The 14952-nt window shown below is 39.9% G+C and overlaps 1 protein-coding gene across 2 annotated transcripts in view; it reads left to right on the top strand.

Annotated features, from left to right (window-relative positions):
• Positions 1 to 14952, top strand: part of TBL1X (transducin beta like 1 X-linked) — a 195954-nt gene that overhangs the window by 40609 nt on the left and 140393 nt on the right. The gene's annotated exons all lie outside the window — the stretch shown is intronic.

Below are 14952 nucleotides of genomic sequence, written 5' to 3'. Positions count from 1 at the left end.
TTCTTTAGGTTTATTTTTATGCCAAGGGCAAGAAAATCATTCATTTACGGACAATATTTACCTGCTTCTTTTAACCTCTATTGCATAAGATGGCTAAATACAGGAATGCACATGCAATATTTATGTTGTTGTGAGACAAAGATATCAGGCCTCTTAACTTGGCCTGATCTGAAAACAAAAGCTCTTTTGGTCAGAATCACTATGGCTTTTATGAAGTCTATAATTATGCCACAGCCTGTAGTGTTAATGATGTTTACAAGTACCTCTCGTTTCCCTTTCCATTTGGGATTAAACTGGTTCTGCATAAACACATACCATGTCTTGATCAACAATGTCACTGAAATAAAGCAGTGCTCATTTCATGTGTAATGTTAACAGTAGCACTTCTTTTTCTGTGAGGTTGCCTTTCTCAGAAAAATTTTGGTTCTTAGTTCATGACCATTGTGACTGAATCTGCATTTTCTCTCCGGATACTTTCCTGGGCTGTGCTTCTGTTCTGAAGAGCTGCTAGGAAATGAATGGCAATTCATTCAGTGTTTTGCAGGGCTCAGCCACCTGCTGTCAGAATAGGTCAGAGGATAAACTGTGACTCATTCCAAGAGAGTTCATCTCAACTGGTGGCCACAGTGAGATCTGAAGTCACTGGAGTTATGCAGCAGCTCTGGAGAGGGATTTAACAAAGACTTTATGCAATACTGGCAAAAATGTGTGGAAAGCATAGCATAAGAAATCATGGGAAATTCTCCATTTCTCTTTGCCCAGTAAGATCTTAACCATGATGCAAGCACCTTCTTTAAGGTGAAGATCACCTTGTTATTTCAAAACTGGTTATACTTCTCTGTCTTCCGTTTGACTTTTGCAGGCATAGTTAGAGTCTGGACTTTCGTGTTGCACAGAAGTCAACTCACCTCTTCTTTCCTTCAAACTGCATAGGGTCAATGTGACTGTTAAATTGCAAATATTTTTATAAGGGCTGTTTTGATAACATGCAAAAAGACTTGCTGCAAAGAATAAAATGGCTGAAGATAGAAAAAATACTTAATTTCCTTGAACTTAACAGGATAGACTACTTAGACCCCTGATTTCAATTTCTGTCTTACCCTTTTTCTAAGCACTTTCCTTTCTTCCTTTGTCTTTCGAGGAGGGAATTTAAAAGATGAATATCCAAAGCTAGAAAAAAGGTATTAAAAATAGTGCTCTAAAATATTAAAAAGTTTTGAAATAAGTAATTTAAATGGAAAAACCATCATGTCATTGGTGATTGCTTTTACTTCAGTAAATATTTTTTAAGGAATTTTCCCTTGAAAAATTCCAGTGTTCTAGGTACATTGAAATGCATGGGTATCCTGCAGTAATTCAGAGTGGAGTCTTTCTGCTCTCTCTTATTTGCCTTTCCCCATCTCAGCAGGATGTACCCCAAAACAATACATTGACTAATTTTCTTAGTCTCTTTTGGTACTGCAGTGGACTAACCTTGCCTTAATACTGGATTGGGTGGAATTGACTCAGAGCAGGGTCTGGCTGCTGGTCACTGGTACAGGGTATGTTTCAGGGAAATTGGAAGGCTCTCCTTTTTAATGCTCCTGGGGGTACCTTGAGTTATTTACCAACATTTTCAGTGAACATATTACCTGTAAGAAATGTTTTACTGCTATCACATGGAGTCATAGCTCTTTCAGATAGCGTGGGTTGTTTTATTGTTTTATTGATATTTAGGATAATTGGGATGTAAACTTTATTTAGCATGCTTGATCATCAGGAGGGCGTAGAGGTCTTTAAGTAAATATTAGTATCTTGCATCATTTTCCTGTTGCTCTAAGTAGATAACATAATCTTTTCTGGCCTTTTTTTTTCTTTTTTTTAAAGAGATATTTGACTCATATGTCAGGTAGCTGCAAATCAAAAATCTAATCCTGCAAACAGCAAAGCACGCAAGAAATTCTCTCAGATAAGGATTTTTACTGACATGGAGATTGCTGAGGTGAACAGTGGTTCACTGCATATAGTAAGAAATGCTTGAGTGGAATCATTGGCTCTTAGAAGTGTGAAGGTGTCTGACAATTGTCAGCTTTAAAATATTTTTTACCTTTATATAAAGAATTACTTCAATGAAAGCACTCCCATGTGTCTTATCAGAGAAAATAAGAATTCTCCAAAGTGTTTCTTTTAAAAGCCTTTCTCAGAGGTCTTACTATGCAGAATACTCCTCTTCTTGTATCTAGACCAATTTTCAGAGACTTTGACGAGGCAGTTTATTCTGATATGCACCATAGGAGTCTTTAAATAAAATACAAATAGATTAAAATTCGTATGATACTACCTTTAAAAAAAATAATTTCTTCATCAGTAGGTCCTGCAGGAATAATATAAAATTGTATCACAATAATGTTTTTTCTTCCACACTGATAGTTTTTGCTTTTAATGACATTAGCCTAGTTTAATACTCCACACCATTTGGCTCAGTAATAGTATCAGGTATTTAGGTCCAGCCAATTCATATTAGGAGTTACTCAGTTTCTATGTAATGCAAATATTTCTACAGATCTTTCAACAAAGCTATAACTTTGTATCTCAACAACCAACTTCATGTGCTAAATATGGGGTACTCTGTTCTGTGGAGAATTCCCTGTACTTTAAGTGTATTTCCTCATCCTCAGCTGTTTTGTGTTCCTAGAGACTGAGTCTGCTTGGTGTCGACGTTTGGTTTCAACTCTGGCTGTGGGCGGCCTTGCCAAGTGTCACCTGTGACAACCTGGAACTGGTGGTGTCTCACTGTAAATAGCAGTGCCCCACAAGGTTCAGTGCTGTTTAATTTCTTCATCAATGGCTTGGATGAGGGGGAGATGCCTCCTCAGCAGATTCACTGGGGACACAAAACTGTGAGGAGTGGCTGAGACCCCAGAGAGCTGTGCAGCCCTTCAGAAGGACCTTGACAGGGTGCGAGATGGGCAGGGAAGAAACTGCCTGGATTTCAGCAAAGGCAGGGTCCTGCATCTGGGGAAGAACAACCCCTGTGCCAGGACAGGCAGGGAGTGACCTGCTGGAAAGCAGCTCTGTGGAGCAGGACCTGGGGGTGCCGGTGGACAACCATCTGTCCATGAGCCAGCAGTGGGTGCTGGGGGCCAAGAAGGCCAGTGGGATCCTGGGGGGCATTAGGGAGAGCATTGCCAGCAGGAACGTGATCCTGCCCTCTGCTCAGCCCTGGTGAGGCCACATCTGGAGTGTCCAGCTCTGGGATCCTGAGGACAAGAGAGATATGGAACTCCTAGGGCTGGCTTAATGGAGGGCAGCAAAGGTAATTAAGGGACAGGAGCCTCTTATGAGGAATGGCTGAGAGAGTTGGACCTGTTCAGCCTTGAGGAGAGACAATTGACAGGGGACCTAAGCAATGTCTGTCAGTATCTGCAGGGAGGTGTCAGGAGGATGGAGCCAGGCTCTGCTTGGTGGTGCCAGGCAGTAGGACAAGAGGCAATGGGCAGGAACTGGAGCACAGGAAGTTCCACCTGAATGTGAGGAAGAACTTCTTTACTGTGTGAATGGCCACACAGTGCAACAGGTTGCCCAGAGAGGTTATGGAGTCTCCCTCATGGGAGACATTCAAGAACCATCTGGACACAATCCTGTTGGATCAGATGTCCCTACCAGTGGTCCCTTCCAACCATACCCATTCTGTGATGAATTTACTTGATAACACTGAATAATTCCACTAGGATGTCATAAAAGTCCTAAAAATGATGGGAGATGTAGTTGATAGTCCACTGCTCAGTGTATGAGTGGCCAGCTGTTTACTTTGTGTGGAGAACTTCAGTGGGTCTTTGTGGAATGAGTAGTATTAGGAAATTTTAATTGCTGTGCTGCTGCTTTGATGCAAAATTCAAGAGAGTAAACTGAAGGAAGTAATTTTGGTCTTGTGTGTTTTGCTTTTGATCTTCTGAATAAATTAAAGTTTACTGTAAATTTATCAAAGTTAGGAAACTCAAGCCAAAATCATTACTGAAGTCATGCCCTTAGCAAACCTGGTAAAACAACACTCATAAAAGTTTTGAGTGCTCCTCCTGTAGTTTCTTTCTTCCTTTTTATGGCCATATTGTTTCTGGTTTGCAGGTTATTATCCCACCTGCCATCCGCATATGCTGAGACATTATCTTATGTTAGATCTATACTTTCACATCATACGTGTATATGCACACTAAATTTACAAAATACAGTAATCACAAGATACTCCTCAGTGTTAGAAATGAGTGTGCTGTAGATAAACATATGTTTAGGAGCTTTAGATTCCCTGGATTTGAAGGGCATTAGGCTTGCTAATGTGGGCATAGGCTCTGTGTTGGGCTTATGCTTTTTTTTTTTTTTTTTTTTTGACAATTTGGATATAAAGATTAAAAAGTAAAGTTGCAAGGTTAGTCAGAAGGAGTGAATGGGACCTAGTAACTAGAAATGGAAGTATTGATGAGAATTTGTCCAAGTGTGTTGTGGTTTGAAAAACCTCTTTCTTTCATGCTGACATCAAAAACACTGCTCAGATATAGATAATTCAGTATTCTTGAGACTGAAAAAGCTCTTTCTTTCATGCTAACATCAAAAACACTGCTCAGATATAGATAATTCAGTATTCTCGAGACATTAATTGAAAGATCAAGCACCATAAAGCAGCAGTGCAAACTTCCTTAATTTAGTCTCATAACTGTGTATTATCCCTGGCCAGTAAGGGTAATTTACTGTAAATCACTGTGATTCTTGTCCTTCCTGATAACACCATATCACATTGTCAGTTTGAAACACTGCCTGCTCATTTTTGCTTGCAAACTGTGCTGCTGCTTTTTTTGTACATACATGTACAAAGATCTCAGTATCTGTTTTATACATGCAAACTGTATGCCTTATTTGCAAATGTATCTTGACAAATGTATTTTCCAATTAGGAATGTGAGTGGATTTTACTGATGGGACTTTATAAGAGATACATACATTTGTGTTCAGATAGAAGTAAATTTTAAATTCTTCTGGATATGCTGCTAGTTTTCTGCATGGATATTCCATATTAGAAGTTAAAAGTAGGATCTGTATGGATAGTAGGATGTATCTATCTTAGTGTTTGTTAGTATGGATAGTTAGTATTAGTAGTATCTGTATGGATACTGAAATTTTGATATATGAATATCATGTACATAGATCCCAACTGCAGACACCAGGAAATAGTTGTCCTGGTTTGCAGATTCCTTACTTTTTGTCAGTATAAGTCAAGCATGGACTCAGTCAAAAGTATGTGTATTTTATATTCCAGGTGTCATAGACCAGGAACCTCACTAGAATTGTGCCTGATACTTATCTGCAATTTCAGGGAAGCATAACCTTTTCCATTATCAGAGACCAAAGGGCCAAAGTGATACATTCAGATCCTGCTAATGAGCACAGAGGACAGAAAACCATTTTGCAAGCTGGGACAAATTACACTGATGCAGTTTAATAGAATGCTGAGTGGTGCTGCAGTTTTGTATGAGATGGGTCATGATCAGCCTTGGGAGAACTGGGTGTAGGATGGATTTTCATCAGTTCTGTTGTAAAATGAAACCCAGGCCAGCATGGACAGGTTTTCCCCTCACTGCTGCTGGGCAGTGAGGTAGCTGTGGAGAGTATCTGCCTCTTCCTGGAGCTGACTCAGCTCAGCTGGCCAGCAGGAACATGCTGGGTCATGCCAATTCAGTTGCCTCTGGTCCATACCTTCCTTCAGCAATGCATGAAAGTGCTCTGAAAACATAAATATCTAGAAGGTACATATTTCATCTGTGGAAGCAATGTAGAGAGTTGTCTACAATTTCTCTGAGGTAGTGTACAGCTGCAGTATTTAATTTTATAAACATTGAATTCTACACCATGGGCTATGAGCAGAAGTGATCCTGTCTGCCTTAGCTATTTCTGAGCTGTTTCCAGTACCAGTAGTGGGTTACCCTGTGAAGCTGGATCTAAACAGGAAATGGTTGAGGTATATATGTGATAATGAGTGAAAAAGAGAAACCAAGTTTGAGTGTAGCTAAGATATTTATTTTCTGAGAAGGTAGTGTTCTTCTTCACTAGAATGCTTGCTTTATTTATAGAAAAAAGCTCCCATGTCCTTAGCTCACGGGACAGTTCTGGCTCTGCTAGTTGCTTGGTAGAAAAAATACTTTTTGGAATGTGACTGCAAAACATTCATGGCATTTCTTGGCAAATAAGATATCCTGAGCATTAAGGGAAAGTAGTTCTTGTTTTGTCTAGTTCTAGTAATGTTCATGTTTTGGGCAAACTTTCCACAAAGATAGGATTTTTGGGAGTATTTGATTGTAATAGTGAAACTAACACTACGATGTGAGTAGCTAAAACCTACTGACTTGTGTAAGCACTGCAAAGCTGTTTGGTACCAACCAGTTAGTCCCTTTGTCCATCATGATTCTTTGACTTTGTGCTCCTGCATTTTTAGGTTTTCTATGCCTTTTTCTTGTGAAACCAGGAGACTGACACTTCCAGTATGATCTAAACTTTTGAACAAAAAGAGCATTCAAATTATAAACTCAGAATCCTGTATACATTTTGCAGGAGAGTATATCAGTGTTGATGTGAGCTTCTGTAGAAGTGGTTATCACTGGGCAGCTTTGGCTCTGGCAGCTGAGAGCAAGTATGTGTGAGAGGAGGTGGCCTAGTGACTTGTCTGGATAAAATTGCCACAAAAAGGCACTTTCAGTGCTGGCTGAGGACATAGAGACAAAGTAGGTGGAGGTTTGGCCTTTCTGGGTATCTTCTGTGTGACTCCTCAGCAGGCTGGTGTGGTAGACAAGTGGCCATGTAGAACCATCTATTTAGAAATTATTTTTGAGTGCAAGCACAGGCATTTGTTGTGGAGTATCCAGAGTGCTTGTTACTGTGCACTGTGTAGTTCATCTGCTTGCTGCTGGAGTTCAGAGGTGTATATTTATGGTTAAGAACTGAAAGTCTCAGTTGCTAATTCAGCTCTGCAAGCCCTCAGTGCCTTGTCTGAGACAGGTCACGCTTATCTTTATCTCAATATGCAAATATCTAAACTGAGAAGAACATCTGTTAAGATCATAGGAGGTTGTGTAGATGATTTAATGGTTGTAGCAGTCTGAATTAGGTAAAGTGCTGTGATAATGCCACCAAGATGGCTCTAAGCCACCAGTGTGGTGCTGCTGTGAGTCTAATGTGCTTCTGCAATGCATTAGACATGATACTTCTGGAGAGAGAAAGAAATGCTAATAGCATTTCCTGAAGCCTTCCTGAGACCTCATTTGTAATGTTGTGTCTGATGATCCTTTGCAGTGAGCAGAAAGATGGACTTGGATTGGAGCAGGTGTGCAGACAGTTTAATAAGCTGCACAGGAGATTTGTTCTGGAATGACAGTAGAAAGTTAAGTTATGAGATGAGTCTTTGGATTTAAAGTTTTGAGGTCTCCAAGGGGTCTGAAGGGAGACTGAAACTTGTTTGTTTGATTGTTTTGATTATATTTATTTGGCATTAACAAGATGCTTCAGTCTCTCCAGTGGTTGCTAGTGGATAAGAGAAGCATGCTTTTTTCTGCCCTTCTTCCAAACCTTTTAATAACCCTTTAATAACAACATATTTTACTTGTCCTGTTCTAGTCCCCACCTTTTAACATTCATCATGGAGCCAATTACTAGATCTGGGGTCAGGAATGAATTGGTCCCCTCAGGAAAGAGAACATACAATGGATATTTTTGTTCTTTTTTTGTTGTGTTAACCACGGTCCACTTACCGTGATCATTTAGAAGTTGCTACTTAGCAATTACTAAAAACATGCAGCTATTGCAAAGACATAGAAAATAGCAAGTTGTAAAGCTATAGTATAATTGTAGCCTTTCCTATAGCTGTTTTGCCTTTTGTAGGGTATTGAGAAGCAGTTTGTGGGGTTTAGATACACAATGGGAACTGCAGAACTGAGCATTCATCATGTGCTTGCCTGCAGTTGCATGTTCCTCCCAAAAGGGTCATCCCATGTCTCTGAGCTGTGCTGAGGCACAGGGGAATGCTGGGTTGGTGGTCCAGTGGAGCTGTAGCATTCTCTCTGCTACTCAAACTGTACTGTTTGGTGCAGAGAAGTTTCTCAGTCATTTGTCACCTCCTGTAGCCCAGAAGAACCGTTCTCAGTGATGTCTTGCAGTTTGGTTATCACTCTGCCTTTGCATTTTTGGCCCTTCTGTGAGAAAGTAGACTTGCAGGGAAGTCAGCATGTCATCAATGACCTCACATTCAGGGAGGGAACTACAGAAGCAAAATGAGATGTGAAATTCTTTCAAAAGCTCTAAATTTGATATTAGGTAGCCAGAATGTGGGCAGGAAGCAAAGAAAAATAACTGCTTCCATTAGGTTGTCTTGTTTTTTTCAGAAAGCTGCAGCCTGAGAGGGGCGCATAGTATTTATAACATATTCATGGCATAGCTGCTTCCTGGTAAGTGTGCAACAGGAGGAAGTGTTGTTCTTAAATTAGTAAGTGAAAAAGTGGCTGATAAAGGATGGGCTACAGATTTTTAGATGTTATTCCAGACAGGATTTAAAGACAAGGTTTCTTTTCAGTGTCTAAGGCGAGGGCCAGATAAAAAAGTAAGATATAACTTCCTGGTGTTGATAGGCTCAGTCCACCACCAAACATTCAGCTGGCTGTGAAAAGACTCTATGCTTTATGTGATTATTGTAATTTAAAAAAAAAAATCTTAGGGAATGGCTATAATGTAAGCCTGGGTATTTGTAACATACCTTGTTAGGCAGTGGAGTGCTCTCAAGGAAGAAAACTAGTAAAGTAGGATATTGTTCCTGCTCCTGCTAGTAACTTGCCATGTGGTTTTACACATATTTCAAAAGGAGACAAATAACTTTGAGTAGATCATTAATGTTGTAATTGAGGCCAGTTGAATGTCACTTTTATTTTGTACCATAAAAAAGCAGTATGTCCCATTCAGGAGGAATTCTCTTTCAAAAATGAACTGAGTTCAAAAGACTGTACTTCTGCTTGTCTGACTAAATGTAATAGCAAATCTTTCAAAAATTCTGGCCATAACATTTACATCAAACTGTTAAAATGGATCTTACAATTTGCTTTGAGATCAAATACAAAAAATGTGCTAGAGATTGTGTTTTAATTGAAGGGATTTATACTGTGGAAAATTTCTTTCTGTTCAACACCTTACAGATCATCAGTCTGGGTGGAAGAATGCACTGAAACCTTTCATGGACAATTGTGTGACAGCAACTACACTGTTTAAATATAAACATCTCTGTTACTTTCTAGCAATGCCCTTCACTGTGGATTCCTGTAATTAGTGGTTCCTGAAAGTATCAACACCTCCTCTCTCCCTCAGCTCTCTGAAGTGTGAAGCTCAAGGATCAAAGAAATGTTAACTATATTGGCTGTAGGTTGTATAAAGTGTAATCCCCAGATCACTTGTTTGCTGGAATGTTCTAGGACTTCCCTGTGTGACCAAGCTAACTAGCACCAGCCAGACTATAACAGCTGTAGTGATGATGCTAAAATCTGCTTGCTCTATAGAGAGAGATGTTCTGAGGTGAGCTGGGATTCTTTTGGATGAAGATTGTTAAGCAAAAAACCTTTTTATTGCCAAATCCTCCCCACCAGACCCTTTCATGGAAGATTTAAGCTAGTTCATTGTATGATTCTGTCACCATTGCAATGGCAAATTTTCCATGTCAGGAACCCATTAGACGGTAAGAATCATTATTTTCCTTCTTCTTGCAGGCTCTGGGGAGGCACAGGCACTTCTGATTTTGACAAGGTGGGAAAAGGGTGATTCTTGTGTTTGTACTTGTGGTTTTTGGGGGAAATGTTGGACCTTCATTTGTAAATTATTGTCTTCAGCTTTCTGGCAAGGACCTTTGTGTGGGTGTGAACTGAGTATATTTTTTGTGTCGCTGGTGATGGAAACTAGAATATAAACACTGTGGTACAAGGGATGCCAGGATCTTGTGAGGAAGGGGAAAAGAATCAGAGTAACAAGATTTCCTAAAATAAAAGGAGACAGGTACTTAGAGTTGTTCTATGACTTTTTGATCAGTTTACTGCTGATTTTTTTTTTTTTTTTTTTTTGTATTTTGAGAGGTTTTATGTTGTGTATGTGCTGGGTTTTTTGTTCTTTATTTAATTCAGAATCAATCTACTACTAATAGCTGTGTTATTAATTTCCTGTTATCCTAGCTAGCAAACCCATTTGACTATACTGATTAATAGGATACTCAGAGTGCCAGCTTTGGAGTAATGCCTCAGATCACAAGTGATAATTGGCTTCTGTGTGAGTTGTAGTCATTGCATTAGTTAAGTTTTGAAGCCCAGTTCCCAGAGCATGATTCATATTGACTGTCCTCCTTTCTCCATGGGAAGTGACAGTGGTGAATTTCCTGGGTTAGGCAATACTGGGGATGGGAGTCAGGATAACTAAATCTCTTTCTGCGCTCAACACCAGTAGGAAATATAAGAAGTGGAAGAACAAGCAATTCTCTGAATTAAATATATTCATGTGACTGTTTGAGACCTCTTCAGAAGAAATGAGAAAAAAAACATCTTACATTATCCTAACACATATGTTTCAGTGTTGAGTGCTTATCAAGATCCAAGTATTTTGAGCATTTTTATTTCCCTGTTGCGTTTGGGATCAAATAAAGATAATTAGACACCACTTTAGCATGAAAGTGTACTTAACTCAGTGTGGCTCAACAGAGGAATGAGTGATTTATTTGTAAAAACTATGTTCATTAATGATACTAAATTTATACCTAATTTTTTTTATGTTGGACAAAAAAAGGTTGTGGGAAGGTTATGTTGTTGTAGTGTACCTAAATATTTTAGACAATTTGCTATTTAAAGATAAAAAAGTAACTATTCTGCAGGATTTTTTTCAGTTAAATCAGGGAGATACTTTTTCTTTTTAGATTCAATGTTTGAAGAACCAAAATGTAATAGAAATTTCTCTTCAGCAGAAAACTTCTGGCACTGAATCATTCACCTGTACTCATTAAGTAAAGTATGCTCTTATTAAATGGCCACAGTAGCAGTAGTACAGTAGTAGCATAGGAGGGGTGTGTCCATAATCCAGGAGTGCAGCACAGGCTGGTATCCCCCCAGCTGGGAGGCAGCTCCATGGAAAGGGCCTGGCTGTCCTGGTGGGCAGTGGGCTCTGTGTGAGAGAACAGTGCTGCTGTGGCAAGGGATGCTGGGCTGCAGCAGCAGGGGCATCACAGCAGAGATAAGGTAAAAGTCATTGTCCCACTCTACCCTGTGCTTGCCAAGCCACACCCGGAGTGCTGTGCTCACTTTTGGTCCCCACTATGCAAAAATGTGGGGACAGGCAGGCTGGGGAGATAAGGTAAAAGTCATTGTCCCACTCTACCCTGCGCTTGCCAAGCCACACCCGGAGTGCTGTGCTCACTTTTGGTCCCCACTATGCAAAAATGTGGGGACAGGCAGGCTGGGGAGATAAGGTAAAAGTCATTGTCCCACTCTACCCTGCGCTTGCCAAGCCACACCCGGAGTGCTGTGCTCACTTTTGGTCCCCACTATGCAAAAATGTGGGGACAGGCAGGCTGGGGAGGGTCCAGAGAGGGGCCACAAAGGTGAGCAAAGGTCTGGGGAGCTGCCATGTGAGGAAAGGCTGAGAGAATGGAGTTTGTCCAGTCTTGTGCAAAGAAGGCTCAGTGGCTACAGAGATGGTGGAGACTCCCTTTTTACAAGGAGTCCTATGGAAAAGATGAAGGATAATGAGTTACTCTTTTAATACTCTTGGTGAGATGCTGATTGAACACAATAGGAAGAATTTTCATTATGAGAACAATAATATCCCCAGGAAAGCTGTGGATTCCTCAGCATTGGACACTTCTAAGATTGTCTGGATAGGGTGCTGGGCCATCTTACCTAGACTGGGCTTCTGCCATGGAAGGTTGTATCAGACAATTCAAGAGGTCACTTCCAACCTGGTATTCTGTAATATTCTAAAATCATCTTAAATTCAGCCTAAGAGCTCTTAACCCACCCACACACCAAAGGCAGTGAAGTTTGAGACAGAATAGGAAGATGTCTTTGGTTAGCTCATACTTTCTGACAAAAATAGATGAAGGTATGCTACAGTCTACTTTCTTCTGTAGAATAATAATAAGAACATTTATCCTTGGTAAATAGTGCCAAGAAAACCCTGTTTTTAATTAAAACTCCTTTTCCCCTCGCCCACAGTACTTAATATATTTGACTGAATCAAGGGCTGTTTTCTCTTTGAAAAAAATGTTGTAAAAAACTATACTCAACTTGCTGTTAACTTAGATGTAGATTCAGTTTAGGTTGAGACTTAGAGTAACTTTATTGTGGTTCATTGTAGAAGGAATTTGTTTTTAAATTTAAAAGAGTGGATGGTGTTAATCTAACAGCAAGACAGAAGTAGCTACAGTCCACAAAGCCTTCATACAGCTGCCTTTACATCTAAATATATAGGTGTCTGTAGTGAGGTATTTAAATGGCTAAAATTCTATTTCTGCACTGCTGGTTTGGCTTTTCTTCTGCCCCAGTTCTTCTGGGATCCTGAAATTAAGTGTTCCTGCTCATTAGCCCTTGTACAGATCTCTTTAGCACCCGTCATTAGAAGTGAGTTCTGCACAAAGCATAGCAGCCATGGCTGTGGCAGGCTAATCACAAAGGCTGCCTAGGAACCAGGAAAACACATGGAGTTAGTTGTTGAGAAGAAATTTGGGAACTGCCAGGGCAAGAGAGAAGCACAGGAAGTGAGTGGGGGAGTAAAGAAGTGGGAAAAACATTGGAAGGTGAAAAGTGATATGGAAACATGAACAGATCTGTGAAGGGTGCAGAAAGCTGAGAGATGGAAAGGAGTGCAGGTACATGAGAGCTGGAAGCTAAGGGACTCTGGTTACTGGGTGAGAGCAATATATTGTATAATGAAGTGGTTGAGAATGCTCAAGTGGTCACTGAAAGGAGGCAGGGAGGCAGGACTGGGATCCCAAATAGGAAACTGAGCCTAAAGACAAGAGTGGATGAGGGCAGTAACACATGTCCACAGGATTGGCAATAATGAGGCTGGGATGAGGAGTTTTGAGGAAGACTGAGTATAGGTATTGAGCAAGATGGAGCTTCTCCATTTCAATGGCTGCTGTCTTAGAAAAGCCAAGCTCAGAAAGCTGCCTTGAGTAAAGAGCTACAAAGAGTAAGTCCTGCAAAGCTGGGAGGGCACAGAATTGTCTAAAATATCTTAACTGAGCTTCCCTGGACATTTGCATTATAATATAGTTTTAAATTCTCTGATCTCAGAATTTTATGGTCTTCCCAAGTGGAACAGATGTGTATGAAGACTGCAGCAAAGAAGGACAGGTCTCTGGAAACCTACTTTTATTTGTTGTAGAACAAGCCCTAAGACAGATAGTGAATGGGGCAGTTCACAAGTGAGGGGAGACGTGTGTCACCTTAATCAGGACACTAGATGGATACAGCTTCTCCAGGAAATTAGTTAAGGTATTATAGAAAGCTAAATACTCTGAAAAATGAGTTTTAGGAACCTGGTTGAACAGCAAAGTTTGTAATGCTCCTGATTCTGAAGTTTTCTTGTCTCTGGGATCACATGGTGCCCTTGGCAGGGGTGTGTTGTTACCTGGCAGCACCAAAGGGAACTCTGTCCCAGAAGAGGCATTTCTGTCCTCAGAGTGCTGTTCTGGAGAGCACAGGCTGACCTGGAGTGTGTAGAGCTGTGCTGTGACCATGTGGAATGCAGCCCCTGGGTCGAGTTTCACAACTCTCTTCTAGCTCCTTATTCACTGACTGAGGTTGGGTCCTGTGGAAAAAAACCCTCTTCGTTATCGCCTAATACAAAGTCAGGCAAACTAGATTTGAGCAAGGGTGCCCAATTAACTGCAAATCCTTGGAAAAAAACAGAAAAAAACTTCTGAAGAGCTTACCTTAAAAATTTGTTAGTTTCCACGTCATTGGATGATACCTATCTTACATTAGGATTTTATTTAGGGTGTTGATGTGTGTATATAGCTTGTTGACTTCTGTTTCTTTAAATGGCGTGCTTTCCATACATTTCTTGTGGGAAAATATGTGCAAAAAACCTAGGAAAATCTAGGAAGTATGGTTACAGTCAGTTTTTTAAATTTCTGTTGACTTCTGGTAAAATCTTCTTTGAAAAATTGTCCCTTGCTTAATTTCCCACTTATATATTTACTTGCATGATGGAGAAGACAAAAAATGATTTTCTTTTGATCTGATGTAATTGGAGCTGTGTTTTAAGGGAGCTAATTCAATCTTATCTGATTATATCCTTACCATGGTCAAAAGTAAGGCTGCAATTGCTATTTAAGGAGACTGGTTACAGAGGTTGTGTCATATCAAATACATTGCTTTTCTACTCTCTTACTGTTAAATGGGCTGCTCTAAATTAGATGGTCTAATTCTGGAAAATTTGAATATGTGCAGGTGGACTTTTGTGTCAGCAAAGCCACACTTATTTAATTGCTGCTCCATATGTCTGCAAAAATTGATTCCATATGGTTGAATGGCACATTTTGAAAATGTTTTTTTAATTCATACTAGTGCCAGGAGAAAGAATAACTCTATTTTTTGAGCTCCTTAACTAAGTGACAGTGCACCTGTACACGAACCTTCTTTCAATTTTTAAAGCAGCAATTGAATACGTAGGATTTGCTTGTCACATGTTAACAGCTTTAAAGTAGTTTAAATATATGGCTAACAAAGGCTTAACTGTGTGCTCTGTGTTTATACTCCTAAAAACAAGTGATGAAATATACCTTTCATTTAGGGTCATGGTAAATATATATATATATATATATACTGGTCAAATAAAACCCATTTTTTTACATGGGGGAAAACAACTTTGAGTTTGCTTGAGGTTAACCATATTGATGGGAAATAATCCTGTG

The sequence above is a fragment of the Agelaius phoeniceus genome, chromosome 2 (assembly GCF_051311805.1).
Source record: "Agelaius phoeniceus isolate bAgePho1 chromosome 2, bAgePho1.hap1, whole genome shotgun sequence".
NCBI lineage: Eukaryota > Metazoa > Chordata > Aves > Passeriformes > Icteridae > Agelaius > Agelaius phoeniceus.
This window is presented reverse-complemented; position numbering and strand designations above follow the sequence as displayed.